We start from the raw sequence: 17124 nt of genomic DNA on the forward strand, positions 1-17124 counted from the left end.
ATGTCTCGCTTTTTATTATGATGTCCACTAAAAACGTAATTCTACCCTTCATTCTTTCCTTAATTCCTTCCTTCCTTCCCTCCTTCCTTACTTCCTTCCCTTTCTCTCGCTTTTTCCTTTCTTCGGCTCAGTCTAATCCAGACCTATAGATGAAAGGAAGAAAATAAAAGGAAGACCATGGATGGGTTTTAAGGAAAATAGGATGAGGAAAATAAGGGGACGACAAGATGAGGAAAAAGAACAGGAGGAAATGAAGGAGGGAATGAGTTGGTAAGGCAAGGGAAGGACAAGAACAAGAATACGAGGGAATAAAGAAGGGATGAAGAAGAAAGTTAAGTGTGTGTGTGTGTGTGGGCGTGACAAGGGCGTGGTGAGCAAGTCTGTTGTGCTGCTTAACCTCGGCGCTGGTCAGGGGCGTGGCGGGGCCTGACAGACAGACGTAATGCTCTTGAGGGAAAGGTTTTGCCCACTACTTCTTCGTCTCAAATTGTGACCTCGACTTGCCTTACCTCTGGTCTTCGTGTTCTGTTTCTTTTCGTCTTTTCTTGTCTTTTCCTTCGGTTCTTTCGTTTTCAGGTCATGGTTTTCTTTGTTTCTTTTCTACGTTTTGTTTTTCTTGATTTTTTATTTCATTTTTTTTCCATTGGTTCTTCTTTTTCGGTTCTTGTTTTTTTTAGTCTTCTCATTTTCAACTTCCTCTCATTTCGTTTTCTTTATCTTTTTTTCATATTTTTTTTTCCTGTTTCGTCTTTCTTTCTTCATTTTTTCTCCTTTGCTTTTCTTCTTGAATTCATTTTTATTCATTTTCCTCCTGATCTTACTTCCACCCTTTCCCCTCCTCCTCCTCCTCCTCTTTTATCTCCTTATTCCTCTTGTTTTCTTCCCTGATTATTCCATGACGTCTTTTACGTTTTTCCAGTCCTCTCTCTATTTTATCTTTTTGGGGGCCTTTTCTCTCCTCTCCTCCACATCTCCCATCTCTTAATCTAGCAATAGCCTCCTCCTCCTCCTCCTCCTCCTCCTCCTCCTCCTCCTCCTCCCCTTATAACGTGCTCGTGGGTCGTTTCTAATACCCTGATATGTAGGCGATCAGACCCCTTATCTTAACCTCATTAGGTGGTAACGCTGCCCCCTAAGTACTTACAAGTTACACCCTAGTAGCTCCCATTTCCCCCCTCCCCCTTCCCCCTCCTTCCCCTTCCCGTTACCCCCATCCGTCTGGTAGGCTCCCGGGAAGGTCCATCAGGTTAAGCCGCCTCCCCACGCTGCCTTCATCTCCACATTTGTTCTCCACACTGTTAGCGGGTTTAGTCTCCTTGCTGGCCTCCACTCATCTCCCGTGACTGTGATCGGCATGTGTCTCCGACCCCCGTACGATCGAAAAGGTCAGCTTGAGGTTATTGGTGCTGCACTATAGCGTTACTGGGGCGCCGAACAGCAGATAATTTACATGACAAAATCTGCAGCCTATCACGGTTCAGCAGCAGCCTTTGGAAACAGTTGAAATGACATGGAAAAAGATTGAGTAATTTTAAACTGGTGTAAAAGAAAAGGCCGGCAATGGGCACCTATAGAGGAAGGGAGTCGACAGAGGAAAGACACGGAAGAAAGGATGATGAAAGAGAAGGAAAAGGACACTGCAAAAAACAAGAAGTGTTTGAACAGACACAAGCTAGAACGGAACACGTCAGGCTTCCTATGGTGCGGCTTCATTAGATATACATGTCGGTTACGGGAAAGGAATATAAATATTTAACGGGTGAATGTATAGGAAGATAGAGACAGTAACCGCAAGGAAATATAAAGACAAATAAATAGAAAAGTGAGATAAGTAGAGGAATTCATAATAGGAGGAAAAGAAGAAAAAGGTCAGGAGATATAGACTGAAGAAAATACTTGCATTTACACATAGCTTGAAAGATGAGCTAGTATGAATATAACGTAGAATCACTTGACTCGTCTCTGGCTAAGAAAACAAGAAAATAAAGTAAGGAAGAAACTTTGTCACTATGTATAACAGAAAAGAAAAAAAAAAGAGTAAAAAGCAAAAGTAAAGCAGGTAGAAGACTTTCAGTAAGAGGAGGAGAGCTGATGAGACGAAGAGCCTTAGTAAACTCTCCTGACAAAGTAAATTATTCATACAGTGCATCATAAAATAGGGATGTGCTACAGAATGAAAACCTGATGTGTTAGCAAAAAATGGATGCCATATTTAACATCAGCACCTCAAAATTAGCTAAAAAAACAACCACAAAACCTGAGTCAGCAAAAAGTGTGTTGACCACTGATATAATCAATAAAGGACAGCATATCTCTCTCTCTCTCTCTCTCTCTCTCTCTCTCTCTCTCTCTCTCTCTCTCTCTCTCTCTCTCTCTCTCTCTCTCTCTCTCTCTCTCTCTCTCTCTCTCTCTCTCTCTCTCTCTCTCTCTCTCTCTCTCTCTCTCTCTCTCTCTCTCTCTCTCTCTCTCTCTCTCTCTCTCTCTCTCTCTCTCAATCATCATCACTATCAGCCTGTAACGTTCCCCTGCAGAAGTCCTCGGCCTCACACAAACGTTTCCACTCGTTCTTGTCTTGTGCCGCTAATTCACAGCCTCTACTACACGTCCCTCATTCTTCTCTGTATCACCACGCCATCTGCTGAAAGCCCTTCTCTTCAGTGCTTTTATAAGCATTAATTTAATTTAATTTAATTTAATTTAAATTCTCTCCGTCACTCTTTTAATCAATCTGAAGTCCTCATTCCTATATATGTCTTGACAATTGGATTTTTAAGTGGCATTATTATGTCTTCTAATTATCTCTTTTCTCTCATACATTTGCAGTTCCTTCTTGATCTGATACAGTGACTCCTGGAAATAATCTCTCCATTCCTCTCTGGGCACTTCGCAGTTTCCATTCCAAAAGCCGTGAAAGTCTATCCTCTGTGTCTCAGGCCCATAGGTCGTGACAAGAACAACACACTGCTGATTATGGTTTGCTTCAAGCACATTGGTAGGGAGCCGCTCGATATATTACCTTGTTTTAAAAGCTCCAGCTTTATGTGTATATTGATTTCCTGTTCGAATAAAGGGAGTCATCGCGAGTGGCCCAAGGCTGTCCTAAAGACCATCACAAATGAACTCCGGGAGGCAGCATGAGCCGAGCAAGTCATCTTCTTTCCTGTTTTTTTGTGTGTTTAAATACTTTTCTGGATGTTCTGTGATGGGTTGGAGCAAGACTTGCCTCTTAAAACCACCAGACGGGAATATAAAGTTAATCGAAAATACCGTAAAGGCGCCGATCACGGGTTTGTCGGATCCGGGATGGCAGGACGAAGGGCCGAAGGAGCGTGACAGATCATCCTGAGAAATGGAATGGTTTCGGGGCAGAATCCATTTGTCTCTTCCTTCTTGCTTCCCTTTTGCTTGTTTTGCATTCTCTCTCTCTCTCTCTCTCTCTCTCTCTCTCTCTCTCTCTCTCTCTCTCTCTCTCTCTCTCTCTCTCTCTCTCTCTCTCTCTCTCTCTCTCTCTCTCTCTCTCTCTCTCTCTCTCTCTCTCTCTCTCTCTCTCTCTCTCTCTCTCTCTCTCTTAAACAATATAGTAGTAGTAGTAGTAATAGTAGTAGTAGTAGTAGCAGTAGTAGTAGTAGTAGAAAAAGTAGTAAGACCAAATCTGAGTACTTTTTCGTGTGTGTCAGGTCTTGATATGCCTTAACTACGCCTAACCACGGCCCGGCGGACATAGAATCATAAGAGGGCAAAGGACGGAGCCTAAGAGTAATTACTGGGCTGCAAAGTTGGAACAGGGAAGGGAGGGCTGAGTTATCATTAGGCTGAAAGAGTGTCTGGGATGAAGGCAGGAAGAATGGGAAAAGAGGAGGGGAAGGAGGAACTGGGAGGGAGAAAAGGAAGGAGAGGAAGGTAGAAAGGGGATTGAAGAAGGGAAGGAGGAAGAACAAGCAGTAGAAAACGGAGGGAATTTAGGAGGGAGAGAAGGACATTAAGAAACGAGAATGGGAAGGAATAATGGAGATGAACGGGAGGTAGAAAATGTGAGAGGGAGGGAAAAAGAGTAAGTTGTATGAGAAGCGAAGAAGAGAAGAGGGAGGAGGAGAAGGAGCGGGAAGATAGAAAAGGGAACGAACAGGAGAAGGAAGAACGAGAAGTAGAAACAGGAGGGAACTTTGGAGGAAGCGAGGAAGGAAAGGAATACTGGAGATGAACGGGAGGTGGATAATGTGAGAGAGAGGATGGGGAGTAAGGTGAATGAGAAACAGAGAAAAGAGAAGAAGAAATGGGAAGAAATTCTGAGTGGAAGTGATGGATTAGAGTGAGGATGCATTCTAAGGTATGATGAATTGGTGATTGGTGCGTGTGTGTGTGTGTGTGTGTGTGTGTGTGTGTGTGTGTGTGTGTGTGTGTGTGTGTGGACGCGCGCGCGCGATGAGTGTCTAATAATTCACTGGCCTACAAGTTTTAACTTTTTTCTAGTGACCTAAGTTTGAGACCTGTTTTTGGGTAATTTGGTGTCACTGAGTTTACAAAAGACAATAGTTTTTTTCTATCACGTCAAGTTTTTTTTATCTATGGGCTGGTCCATATTGGCCCCAGCCATAGCTATAAGAGATATCACAGGTAATCATATATGTTGATATTTATTTTATCTATTTATTTAGACAGTTATTTATCTATCTAGACACACGCAAATATATAAATATATTGTATCTGTTAAAAGCGATGGTTGCTCTACACGAGTCTACAGTATGATCCTCATGAATGGAGACTCTTTATAGATAGTTCAAAAAAGATTTTAAAATATGTATTACTCCTACTGGTCACTCTGTGCATTTAAAAGAGAATCCTGAACACATTAAAACTGTATTAGACTTACTCAAGTTTGATTAACACAAATGGGTCATATGTGTGGATCTGAAAATGGTCAACTTTTTACTCGGCCAACAAGGAGGGCATACAAAATATCCGTGTTTCCTGTGTTTATGGGACAGCCGAGCGAAAGACAAACTTTGGGAACAGAAACTCTGGCCAGTTAAAAAAAGAAAGTTTGACTGTTGGGAAGAAGAATATCATGCACCAACCCCTTGTTGAGAAGGAGAAAATCATCTTCCCAGCCCTTCATATTAAACTAGGACTAATGAAGCACTTTGTCGAAGCTCTTAATGTGTAGGGTGACTGTTTCAAATTCATATGTATACAACATTTCCTGGCCTAAGTTATGATAATATAAAGGCTGGTGTTTTTGACGGGACACAAATGAGAAAGTTAATGAAATGCCAAAACTTCTCGAGCTCGATGACTGACGTAGGAAAAAGAGCTTGGGACTCATTGGTGGCTGTTGTGAAGGGATTTTTAGGGAGCAAAAAGGCAGCAAGCTACAAGGGTTGGTGGAGACATTGCTTGATAGCTCTCATCTTTTAGGCTGCAGCATGAGCATAAAGGTTCATTTCCTCTAGAGCCATCTCGATGATTTCCTGCTACTCTTGGAGACGTGAGCGATGAGCATGGCGAGCGCCTTCATCAAGATATCAAGGTTATGGGGGAGAGATATCAAGGCAGGTGGCACACACACATGTTGGAGTTAGACCTCATCTTGACTATGCGGTTCAGTTCTGGTCACCTTACTATAGAATGGATATCAAAATGTTAGAATCGGTGCAGAGGAGGATGACTAAGATGATTCAGGGGTTGAGAAACTTGCCATACGAGGAAAGACTCAAGCAGTTAAACTTGCATTCTCTAGAAAGGCGAAGGGTGCGTGGAGACATGATCGAGGTTTATAAATGGATGAAGGGCTTTAATAAGGGAGACATTCAGAAGGTTTTGTTGGTAAGAGAACCGGGTAGGAGACGAAGTAATGGGTTTAAACTGGATAAATTCAGATTCAACAGGGACATAGGCAAAAATTGGTTTACTAACAGGGTGGTGGATGAGTGGAATAGGCTTAGCAGTAATGTGATGAGTGCCAATACAATTGTCACATTAAAAAATAGATAAGATAAACTCATGGACAGCGATATTAGGTGGGGTTAGATACACGGGAGCTTACGTTCAAAGGAGCTGCCTCGAACAGGCCTACCGGCCTCTTGCAGACTCCTGCGTTCTTATGTTCTTATGTTCTTATGATGGCAGACTACTACTCAGAGTCCTTTCCTTGTCTCTATCTTCACCTTCTTGTCTCCTTTTCATCTCCTCACCTCTACCACACCTTCTTGTCACCTTTTCATCTCCTCACCTCTACCACACCTTCTTGTCACCTTTTCATCTCCTCACCTCTACCACACCTTCTTGTCTCCTTTTCATCTCGTCTCCTATACCTCACCTTCTTGTCTCCTTTTCATCTCCTCACCTCTACCACACCTTCTTGTCTCCTTTTCATCTCCTCACCTCTACCACACCTTCTTGTCACCTTTTCATCTCCTCACCTCTACCACACCTTCTTGTCACCTTTTCATCTCCTCACCTCTACCACACCTTCTTGTCTCCTTTTCATCTCCTCACCTCTACCACACCTTCTTGTCTCCTTTTCATCTCCTCACCTCTACCACACCTTCTTGTCACCTTTTCATCTCCTCACCTCTACCACACCTTCTTGTCACCTTTTCATCTCCTCACCTCTACCACACCTTCTTGTCTCCTTTTCATCTCCTCCACTCGACCACACCTTCTTGTCTCCTTTTCATCTCCTCACCTCTACCACACCTTCTTGTCTCCTTTCATCTCCTCACCCCTCCCACACCTTCTTGTCCCCTTTTCATCTCCTCACCTCTACCCCACCTTCTTGTCACCTTTTCATCTCCTCACCTCTACCACACCTTCTTGTCTCCTTTTCATCTCCTCACCTCTACCACACCTTCTTGTCACCTTTTCATCTCCTCCCTCTACCACACCTTCTTGTCACCTTTTCATCTCCTCACCTCTACCACACCTTCTTGTCTCCTTTTCATCTCCTCTACCACACCTTCTTGTCACCTTTTCATCTCCTCACCTCTACCACACCTTCTTGTCACCTTTTCATCTCCTCACCTCTACCCCACCTTCTTGTCACCTTTTCATCTCCTCACCTCTACCACACCTTCTTGTCTCCTTTTCATCTCCTCACCTCTACCACACCTTCTTGTCTCCTTTTCATCTCCTCACCTCTACCACACCTTCTTGTCTCCTTTTCATCTCCTCACCTCTACCACACCTTCTTGTCACCTTTTCATCTCCTCTACCACACCTTCTTGTCTCCTTTTCATCTCCTCTACCACACCTTCTTGTCTCCTTTTCATCTCCTCACCTCTACCACCTTCTTGTCTCCTTTCATCTCCTCCACCTCTACCACACCTTCTTGTCACCTTTCATCTCCTCCCTCTACCACACCTTCTTGTCTCCTTTTCATCTCCTCACCTCTACCACACCTTCTTGTCACCTTTTCATCTCCTCACCTCTACCACAACTTCCACTCACCTCCTCCTTCTCCACACCTTCTTGTCTTCTTTTCATCTCCTCACCTCTACCACACCTTCTTGTCTCCTTTTCATCTCCTCACCTCTACCACACCTTCTTGTCTCCTTTCATCTCCTCCCACCTTCTCCTTTTTCATCTCCTCTACCACACCTTCTTGTCTCCTTTCATCTCCTCACCTCTACCACACCTTCTTGTCTCCTTCTCCTCTAACACACCTTCTTGTCTCCTTTTCATCTCCTCACCTCTACCACACCTTCTTGTCTCCTTTTCATCTCCTCCTCTACCACACCTTCTTGTCTCCTTTTCATCTCCTCACCTCTACCACCTTCTTGTCTCCTTTTCATCTCCTCACCTCTACCACACCTTCTTGTCACCTTTTCATCTCCCTCTACCACACCTTCTTGTCTCCTTTTCATCTCCTCACCTCTACCACACCTTCTTGTCTCCTTTTCATCTCCTCACCTCTACCACACCTTCTTGTCTCCTTTTCATCTCCTCTACCCTTCTTGTCACCTTTTCATCTCCTCACCTCTACCACACCTTCTACTCACCTTTTCATCTTCTCACCTCTACCACACCTTCTTGTCACCTTTTCATCTCCCTCACCTCCTCTACCACCTTCTTGTCTTCTTTTCATCTCCACCTCTACCACACCTTCTTGTCACCTTTTCATCTCCTCACCTCTACCACACCTTCTTGTCTCATCTCCTCACCTCTACCACACCTTCTTGTCTCCTTTTCATCTCCTCACCTCTACCACCTTCGTGTCTCCTTTTCATCTCCTCACCTCTACCACACCTTCTTGTCACCTTTTCATCTCCTCACCTCTACCACACCTTCTTGTCACCTTTTCATCTCCTCACCTCTACCACACCTTCTTGTCACCTTTTCATCTCCTCACCTCTACCACACCTTCTTGTCCTTTTCATCTCCTCCACCCTCTACCACACCTTCTTGTCACCTTTTCATCTCCTCCCCTACCACCTTCTTGTCACCTTTTCATCTCCTCACCTCTACCACACCTTCTGTCACCTTTTCATCTCCTCACCTACCACACCTTCTTGTCCTTTTCATCTCCTCACCCCTACCACACCTTCTTGTCACCTTTCATCTCCTCACCTCTACCACACCTTCTTGTCACCTTTTCATCTCCTCACCTCTACCACACCTTCGTGTCACCTTTTCATCTCCTCCCCTCTACCACACCTTCTTGTCACCTTTTCATCTCCTCACCTCTACCACACCTTCTTGTCACCTTTTCATCTCCTCACCTCTACCACACCTTCTTGTCACCTTTTCATCTCCTCACCTCTACAGCTTCTTCTCACCTTTTCATCTCCTCACCTCTACCACACCTTCTTGTTTCCTTTTCATCTCTTAACCTCTACCACACCTTCTTGTCTCCTTTTCATCTCTCCTCTACCTTCCCACCTTCTTGTCTCCTTTTCATCTCTCACCTCTACCACACCTTCTTGTCCTTTTCATCTCCTCACCTCTACCACCTTCTTGTCTACTTTTCATCTCCTCACCTCTACCACACCTTTCTGTCTCCTTTTCATCTCCTCACCTCTACTACACCTTCTAGTCTCCTTTTCATCTCCTCACCTCTACCACACCTTTCTGTCACCTTTTCATCTCCTCACCTCTACCACACATTCTTGTCTCCTTTCATCTACTCACCTCCTTCACCTCATTTCCCCTCCTCCTCCTTCTTGTCTCTCCTTTTCATCTCCTCCACCTCTACCACCTTCTAGTCTCCTTTTCATCTCCTCTACCACCACCACCTTCTTGTCATCCTTTCATCTCCCTCACCTCTACCACACCTTCTTGTCACCTTTTCATCTCCTCACCTCTACCACCTTCTATTTCTGCCTCTGTCACCTGTTCTTCCCTAAATCTATTAACAGTGGTGTCCTCTTTTCATCTCCTATCTACCTCTTTTCTGTTGTTCATTGATCTTCTTTCCACACACCTTCTGTCCTATCATTCCTACGCCGATGATTCCTCTGCATTACTCAACTTCTTTTAATAGAAGACCCACCCTTCAGAACTTCATCTCAAGGCTCTGCAGAACTTCTTAGCTCCTTCCCTTTTTATTCATTCCGATTGGGGCACACCTTGTCCTTCATCTCCCTCCACAGTTCTCCACCTATCCACTCGACACAATCTTCCAAACGACTAGCCCTATTCTTGTTGACAACACCCCTATCACCTTCCTCAACACTAAACATCCTCAGTCTATCCTTAACTCAAAATCTCAACTGGAAACTTCATATCTCATTTCTTACTAAATCAGCTTCCTCGAGGCTGGGCGTTCTGTACCGTCTCCCGCAGTTCTTCTCCCCTGCACAGTTGCTGATAATATTCAGGGGCCTATCCGCCCTCGTATGGAGTATGCATCTCTTGTGTGGGGGCTCTCCTCTCACACAGCTCTTCTGGACAGAGTGGAGGCTAAGGCTCTTCGTCTCCATGCTCTCCTCTCTACTGATAGTCTTCTAGCTCTTAAATTCCTCTCGCAATGTTGCCTCTCTTTCTATCTTCTATCGATATTTCCACGCTGACTGCTCTTCTGAACTTGCATCTCCTGCCTCCCCCTCCCGCTCCTGCACTCGACTTTCTACTCATGCTCATCCCTCTACTGTCCAAACCCCTTATGCAGAGTTAACCAGCATCTTCACTCTTTCATCCCTCACGCTGGTAAACTCTGGAACAATCTTCCTTCATCTGTATTTCCTCCTGCCTACGACTTGAACTCTTTCAAGAGGAGGGTATCAGGACATCTCTCCTCCCATATTTGATCTTTCTTTCAGCCACCTCTTTTGTTTCTTTTTTAGGGGCAGCGAGTAGCTGTCTTTTTTATTATTGTTTTCTTTTTTTGTGCGCCCATGAGCTGCCTCCTTTGTTGTAAAAAAAAAAACTGAACACTCACCAAATAAGTTCTAACACACTCTAGGAAATGGGGAAGCCATGTTTGTTTATGAGAAACATTTGCCATGGTTCATGATGAGTCTGCTGTGTGTGTGTGTGTGTGTGTGTGTGTGTGTGTGTGTGTGTGTGTGTGTGTGTGTGTGTGTGTGTGTGTGTGTGTGTGTGTGTGTCTGCTTGTTGTTACTCTATCCACGTGTTTATGTGGTCGGAGTCTAGATGGGTGGGTTGGCCGCTCATGCGCAATGATAGCAATGAGGAACTGGCACAGAGGACCCACAGACACACCACACCCACAGCTTCTTCCTTCCATTTAACTGCAGCAACAAGTCCATAACTTGGGTAATGGCAGCAGCCGCAGCAGCCTTACTTTAGCAGACGACACCATGTTGATACAGGGCAAGTGCTTTGTTTACGTTGTGGATGTGGATACGGGCAACCGACCTTGGCCGTGTGTGACGCACACCAGGAAAAGTTGGAGTTGCCGGTTGCCCTAGGTGGCGCCAACGCGGTGGGAAGAAAAAGCACTGTGTGACACCAGGTTACGGACAACCGACAACTCGCTCCCTGATAGGCGCACGGACGTTGCCAGTAGCCACAACAGTTAGAGGAAAATGGCCAGTGTGACACTGCCCCAAAGCAGTGAGGCCGCTGACTGGGTGAGCGCCAGCGATGATGTCATCGGACTCCTAGCAAATCACAAGCGTGTTTTCAGAGCTCAGCCAATCGAAGGCTTCATCTGTGGCTTTAAAACGACCCGTTCTCTCTTCCTGTTCTCTTCCCTTTTCCAATGTGGTAAAGGAGGAAAAAAGTGAGCTCGGGCAGCATGAGCCAATTATAATAGCGCCACTATAAACAGTTGCCTGTGCCATGATGGGCTAGGGCCGTCCATCACGCCCAGATGGATAGTTTACCGGCGCCATAGCCCACATGAAAAAAAATCCACAGGTCGGAACAGATAAGCGCTTTTCAGTGTTTTCAATACCTCGAGTTTCACGATCCTCGAGTTTAGCGCTATACCTTCTGTATATATATATATATATATATATATATATATATATATATATATATATATATATATATATATATATATATATATATATATATATATTCTGTGGGCGGCACCTGCGGAGGAGAGCTGGTGTGCGAGGCAGCGATGTAGGGTTGGAGGGAAGAGAGGAGGAGTACAGAGAGGGAAAGGGGTTATTTGGTGTAGGAGGCAGGGGTGTGGTGGAGGTGGAGGAGGAGAGAGGATGAGGGATTGGGGTGAAAAGTGTTAGGGAAACATCTGTGAGGTGGTGAGGTTGGTTGTGCGTGGGTTTGTGGGCAGGAGGGAGGGAGAAACTTTTAGGGAAGAACGTGAAGGGAAAGTGGAGGAAACTCTAGGGAGACAGTGAGGAGGTGGAGGAAACTTTGAGAGAAACGTGAGGGAAGAGGGAGGGAAAAGTGAGGAAAACGTGAGGGAAGGGGAAGCTTTAGGGAGAGACGTGAGGGAAGAGTGGAGGGGGAACTCTGGGAGATGGCATGGGGAAGAGTGGAGGGAAACTCTGGGGAGAGAACAGTGAGGGAGGAGGAGGAAACTTTGGAGAGAGGTCTGAGGGAGAGGGGGAGGAGGAACTTTGGGAGAACGGAGGGAAGAGGGAGGGAAACATTGGGGAGAGAACGAGGGAAGGAGGAACTTTGGGGAGAGAACGTGACAGGAAGGAGTGGAGGAGAAACTTTGGGGAGAGAACGTGAGGGAAGAGGGAGGAGGAACTTTGGGAGAGAACGTGAGGGGAAGAGGGGAGGGAAACTTTGGGGAGAGAACGTGAGGGAAGAGTGGAGGGAGAAACTGGGAGAACGTGAGGGAGAGAGGAGGAGGGGAAACTGGGGAGAGAACGTGAGGGAAGAGTGGAGGAGGAACTTTGGGGAGAGAACGTGAGGGGAAGAGGGAGGAGGAACTTTGGAGAGAACGTGAGGAAGAGATAGAACGAGGGAAGGAGTGGAGGGGAACTTTGGGAGAGGAACGTGAGGAAGAGGGAGAGGAACTAGAGAGAACGTGAGGGAAGAGGGAGGAGGAACTTGGGAGAGAGCGTGAGGAAGAGTGAGGAAAACTTTGGGGATAGAACGAGGGAAGAGGTGGAGGGAAATTTGGGGAGAGAACGTGAGGAAGAGTGGAGGGGAAACTGGGGAGAGAACGGAGGAAGAGGGAGGGGGAAAACTTTGGGAGAGAACGTGACGGAAGAGTGGAGAGGAAACTTTGGGAGAGAGAACGTGAGGGAAGAAGGAGGGGAAACTTTGGGGAGAGAACGTGAGGGAAGAGTGGAGGAAACTTTGGGGAGAGAACGTGAGGAAGAGGGAGGAACTTTTTGGGAGAGAGGAACGTGAGGGAAGAATGAGGGAAACTTTGGGGGAGAGAACGGAGGAAAGAGGAGGGAATTTAGAGAGAATGAACGAGGGAAGAGTGAGGGGAACTTTGGGGAGAGAACGTGAGGGAAGAGTGAGAGGAAACTTTGGGGAGAGAACGTGAGGAAGAGTGGAGGGGAAACTTTGGGGAGAAAAACGTGAGGGAGGAAGAGTGGAGGAGAAACTTTGGGAAGAGAACGTGAGGAAGAGTGGAGGGAACTTTGGGGAGAGAACGAGGAAGAAGAGTGGAGGGGAAACTTTGGGAGAGAACTTGGAGGGAAGAGGAGGGAAACTTTGGGAGAGAACGTGAGGGAAGAGTGGAGGAAACTTTGGGGAGAGAACGTGAGGGAAGAGTGGAGGAAACTTTGGGAGAGAACGTGAGGAAGAGTGGAGCTGATTGAAGCTGATTGGAAGGCTTCTAGAGAGCTTCCAGAGAGAGAGAGAGAGAGAGAGAGAGAGAGAGAGAGAGAGAGAGAGAGAGAGTAGAGGAGGTACAGAAAGAAAATATCATTATAATATTATCACACACCTCTGACCTTCTATCTGATCGCCAGTATGCGTTCTGCAAGGGGCGTTCTACTGGTGATCTCCTTGCCTTCCTAACTGACTCTTGGTCATCCTCTCTTAGCCGTTTCGGTGAAACCTTTGTTATTGCGCTGGACATATGAAAAGCTTTTAATCGGGTCTAAGAACAAATCTTTGCTTTCCAAACTACCCTCCTACGGTTTCTATCCTTCTCTCTGTACCTTTACCTCGAGTTTCCTTTCTGACCTTTCTATTTCTGCCGTGGTAGACGGTCAGTGTTCTTCCCTAAATCTATTAACAGTGGTGTCCCACAGGTTCTGTCCTCTCCCACTCTTTTCTGTTGTTCATTGATGATCTTCTTTCCAAAACGAACTGTCCTATCCATTCCTACGCCGATGATTCCACTCTGCATTACTCAACTTCTTTTAATAGAAGACCCATCCTACAGGAACTTAACGACTCAAGGCTGGAGGCTGCAGAACGCTTAGCCTTAGACCCATTTTTACTATTATTTCCGATTGGGGCAAGAAACCTGGTGTCCTTCAACGCCTCAAAAACAGTTTCTCCACCTATCCTCGACACAATCTTCCAAACGACTATCCCTATTCTTTGACAACACCCAGCTATCACCTTCCTCAACACTAAACATCCTCGGTCTATCCTTAACTCAAAATCTCAACTGGAAACTTCATATCTCATTTCCTACTAAATCAGCTTCCTCGAGGCTGGGCGTTCTGTACCGTCTCCGCCAGTTCTTCTCCCCTGCACAGTTGCTGTCCATATACAGGGGCCTTGTCCGCCCTCGTATGGATTATGCATCTCTTGTGTGGGGGGGCTCCACTCACACAGCTCTTCTGGACAGAGTGGAGGCTAAGGCTCTTCGTCTCATCAGCTCTCCTCCTCATACTGATAGTCTTCTAGCTCTTAAATTCCGCCGCAATGTTGCCTCTCTTTCTATCTTCTATCGATATTTCCACGCTGACTGCTCTTCTGAACTTGCTAACTGCATGCCTCCCCCCCTCCCGCGGCCCCACTGCACTCGACTTTCTACTCATGCTCATCCCTCTACTGTCCAAACCCCTTATGCAAGAGTTAACCAGCATCTTCACTCTTTCATCCCTCACGCTGGTAAACTCTGGAACAATCTTCCTTCATCTGTATTTCCTCCTGCCTACGACTTGAACTCTTTCAAGAGGAGGGTATCAGGACATCTCTCCTCCCGTATTTGATCTTTCTTTCGGCCACCTCTTTTGTTTCTTTTTTAGGAGCAGCGAGTAGCGGTCTTTTTTTTTATTATTGTTTTCTTTTTTGTGTGTGCCCTTGAGCTGCCTCCTTTGTTGTAAAAAAAAAAAAACTGAACCACTCACCAAATAAGTTCTAACACACTCTAGGAAATGGGGAAGCCATGTTTGTTTATGAGAAACATTTGCCATGGTTCATGATGAGTCTGGTGTGTGTGTGTGTGTGTGTGTGTGTGTGTGTGTGTGTGTGTGTGTGTGTGTGTGTCTGTTTGTTGTTACTCTATCCACGTGTTTATGTGGTCGGAGTCTAGATGGGTGGGTTGGCCGCTCATGCGCAATGATAGCAATGAGAACTGGCACGGAGGACCCACAGACACACCACACCCACAACAGCTTCTTCCTTCCATTTAACTGCAGCAACAAGTCCATAACTTGGGTAATGGCAGCACAAGCCGCGGCAGCCCTTACTTTAGCAGACGACACCATGTCGATACAGGGCAAGTGCTTTGTTTACGTTGTGGATGTGGATACGGGCAACCGACCTTGGCCGTGTGTGACGCACACCCGGAAAAGTTGGATTTGCCGGTTGCCCAAGCTGCCGCCAACGTGGTGGGGAAAAAAGGTCCCGGTGTGACACAAGGTTACGGACAACCAACAACTCGCTCCCGGATGGGCGCACGGGCGTTGCCAGTAGCCACAACGGTTAGAAAAAAACGGCCAGTGTGACACTGCCCCAAGGCAGCGAGGCCGCTGACCGGGTGAGCGCCGGCGATGACGTCATCGAACTCCCAGAGAATCAAGCGTGTTTTCAGAGCTCAACCCATCGTAAGGCTTCATCTGTGGCTTTAAAACGACCCATTCTCTCTTCCTGTTTTCTTCCTTTTTCCAATGTATAGCAAGGAGTAAAGGAGGAAAAAAGTGAGCTCAGGGGCAGCATAAGCCAATTATAATAGCGCCACTATAAACAGTTGCCTGTGCCATGATGGGCTAGGGGCCGTCCATCAGGCCCAGATGGATAGTCTACCGGCGCCATAGCCCACATTAAAAAGAAAAAGAAGGAAAAAATCCACGGGTCGGAACAGATAAGCGCTTTTTCAGTGTTTTCAATACCTCGAGTTTCACGATCCTCGAGTTTAGCGCTATACCTTCGGAAAGAGGCGAGCGCGAAACTCGAGATGGTTCTGTAATATATATATATATATATATATATATATATATATATATATATATATATATATATATATATATATATATATATATATATATATATATATATATATATATATATATATATATATATATATATATATATATATATATATATATATATATATATATATATATATATATATATATATATATATATATATATATATATATATATATATATATATATATATATATATATATATATATATATATATATATATATATATATATCTATATATATATATATATATATATATATATATATAAGGTAAAGGGCAAATAAGAGAAAGCACAGGACGAAGGGAGGGTGGAGGGGAGGGGAAGGGAAATTGGCTGTGAATAAAGGAAGACTAGGCAGGGTTGGGGCAGGGAACCGGGGAGGGAGGAAGGGGGCAGGGAAAGGCTATTGTGGCGTCAGACAGAGGAGAGGGAGGATGGATGGGGCGATGGGGAGTACATGAACGTAAAGGCGACTGTGATTTGTGATGATGGGGAGACAGGGAAGGGGGCAGGGGGGTGAGATTGGGGAATAGTATGAGGTAGGAAAGTAGGGCAATGATGGGAGGTGATGAAGGTAGAGATAAGGGGGAAGGGAGAGACAGAAAAGGGATCGTGGAGGAGAGTAAGAGAGAGGGAAGTATGGTAAGGAAAGAGGGGCCGGGGGCAGAGGGCGACGCGGTGTTGGGGGATTGATTTTGTAAGGGACGAGGGAGAGAGTGAAGGGTAAGGGGAAGGAGTGGTGGGGATGGGAAGGAGGAGGGGCAGGCGATGTGGGGAGAGGGGTGAGGGGGGATCATCTCCCTCCAAACAGTGAAATACGGTTATGGCATTACAAGCGTGACAGTTGAAGCGGTGATAGCGGTGAACGACTGTGTGTGTGTGTGTAATTCACCTCTTGGTCTGCTGCGGGTCTCTCGAGACAGCCAGCCGTTCCCCGACTGAAGAGCACATAGCTCGTAGTACCGATCTTTTGGTAGACCACTCACACACAACACACCGCGACAACGAGGTCACAACTCCTTGCCTGACGTCGCGTACCTACTCACTGCTAGGTGAACAGGGGCTACACGTGAAAGAAGATAAACCCAACTTATCTTCCACGGCCGGGGAATCGAACCCCGGTCCTTCTGGTTGTGAGCCAGACGCTCTAGCCCTGAGCTACCGTGTGTGTGTGTGTGTGTGTTATTCCCATCACCCTCTTTGCCACACATAAACCTTCCCTGCACATCCACACACTCATTGGCGCTTGAGAAGTGAGGAATTCCTGGGTTAATTTTTTTCGTTGTTATTTCATATTGATTTATAATGTTATTTATAGATCGCTTAAATTATTCTTCTTATCATTGTTGTCATTGTTCATATTTTTCGTTGTTATTTCGTATTAGTTATTTAT

The sequence above is a fragment of the Eriocheir sinensis genome, unplaced genomic scaffold (genome assembly GCF_024679095.1).
Source record: "Eriocheir sinensis breed Jianghai 21 unplaced genomic scaffold, ASM2467909v1 Scaffold1060, whole genome shotgun sequence".
In the NCBI taxonomy this organism is placed as follows: domain Eukaryota; kingdom Metazoa; phylum Arthropoda; class Malacostraca; order Decapoda; family Varunidae; genus Eriocheir; species Eriocheir sinensis.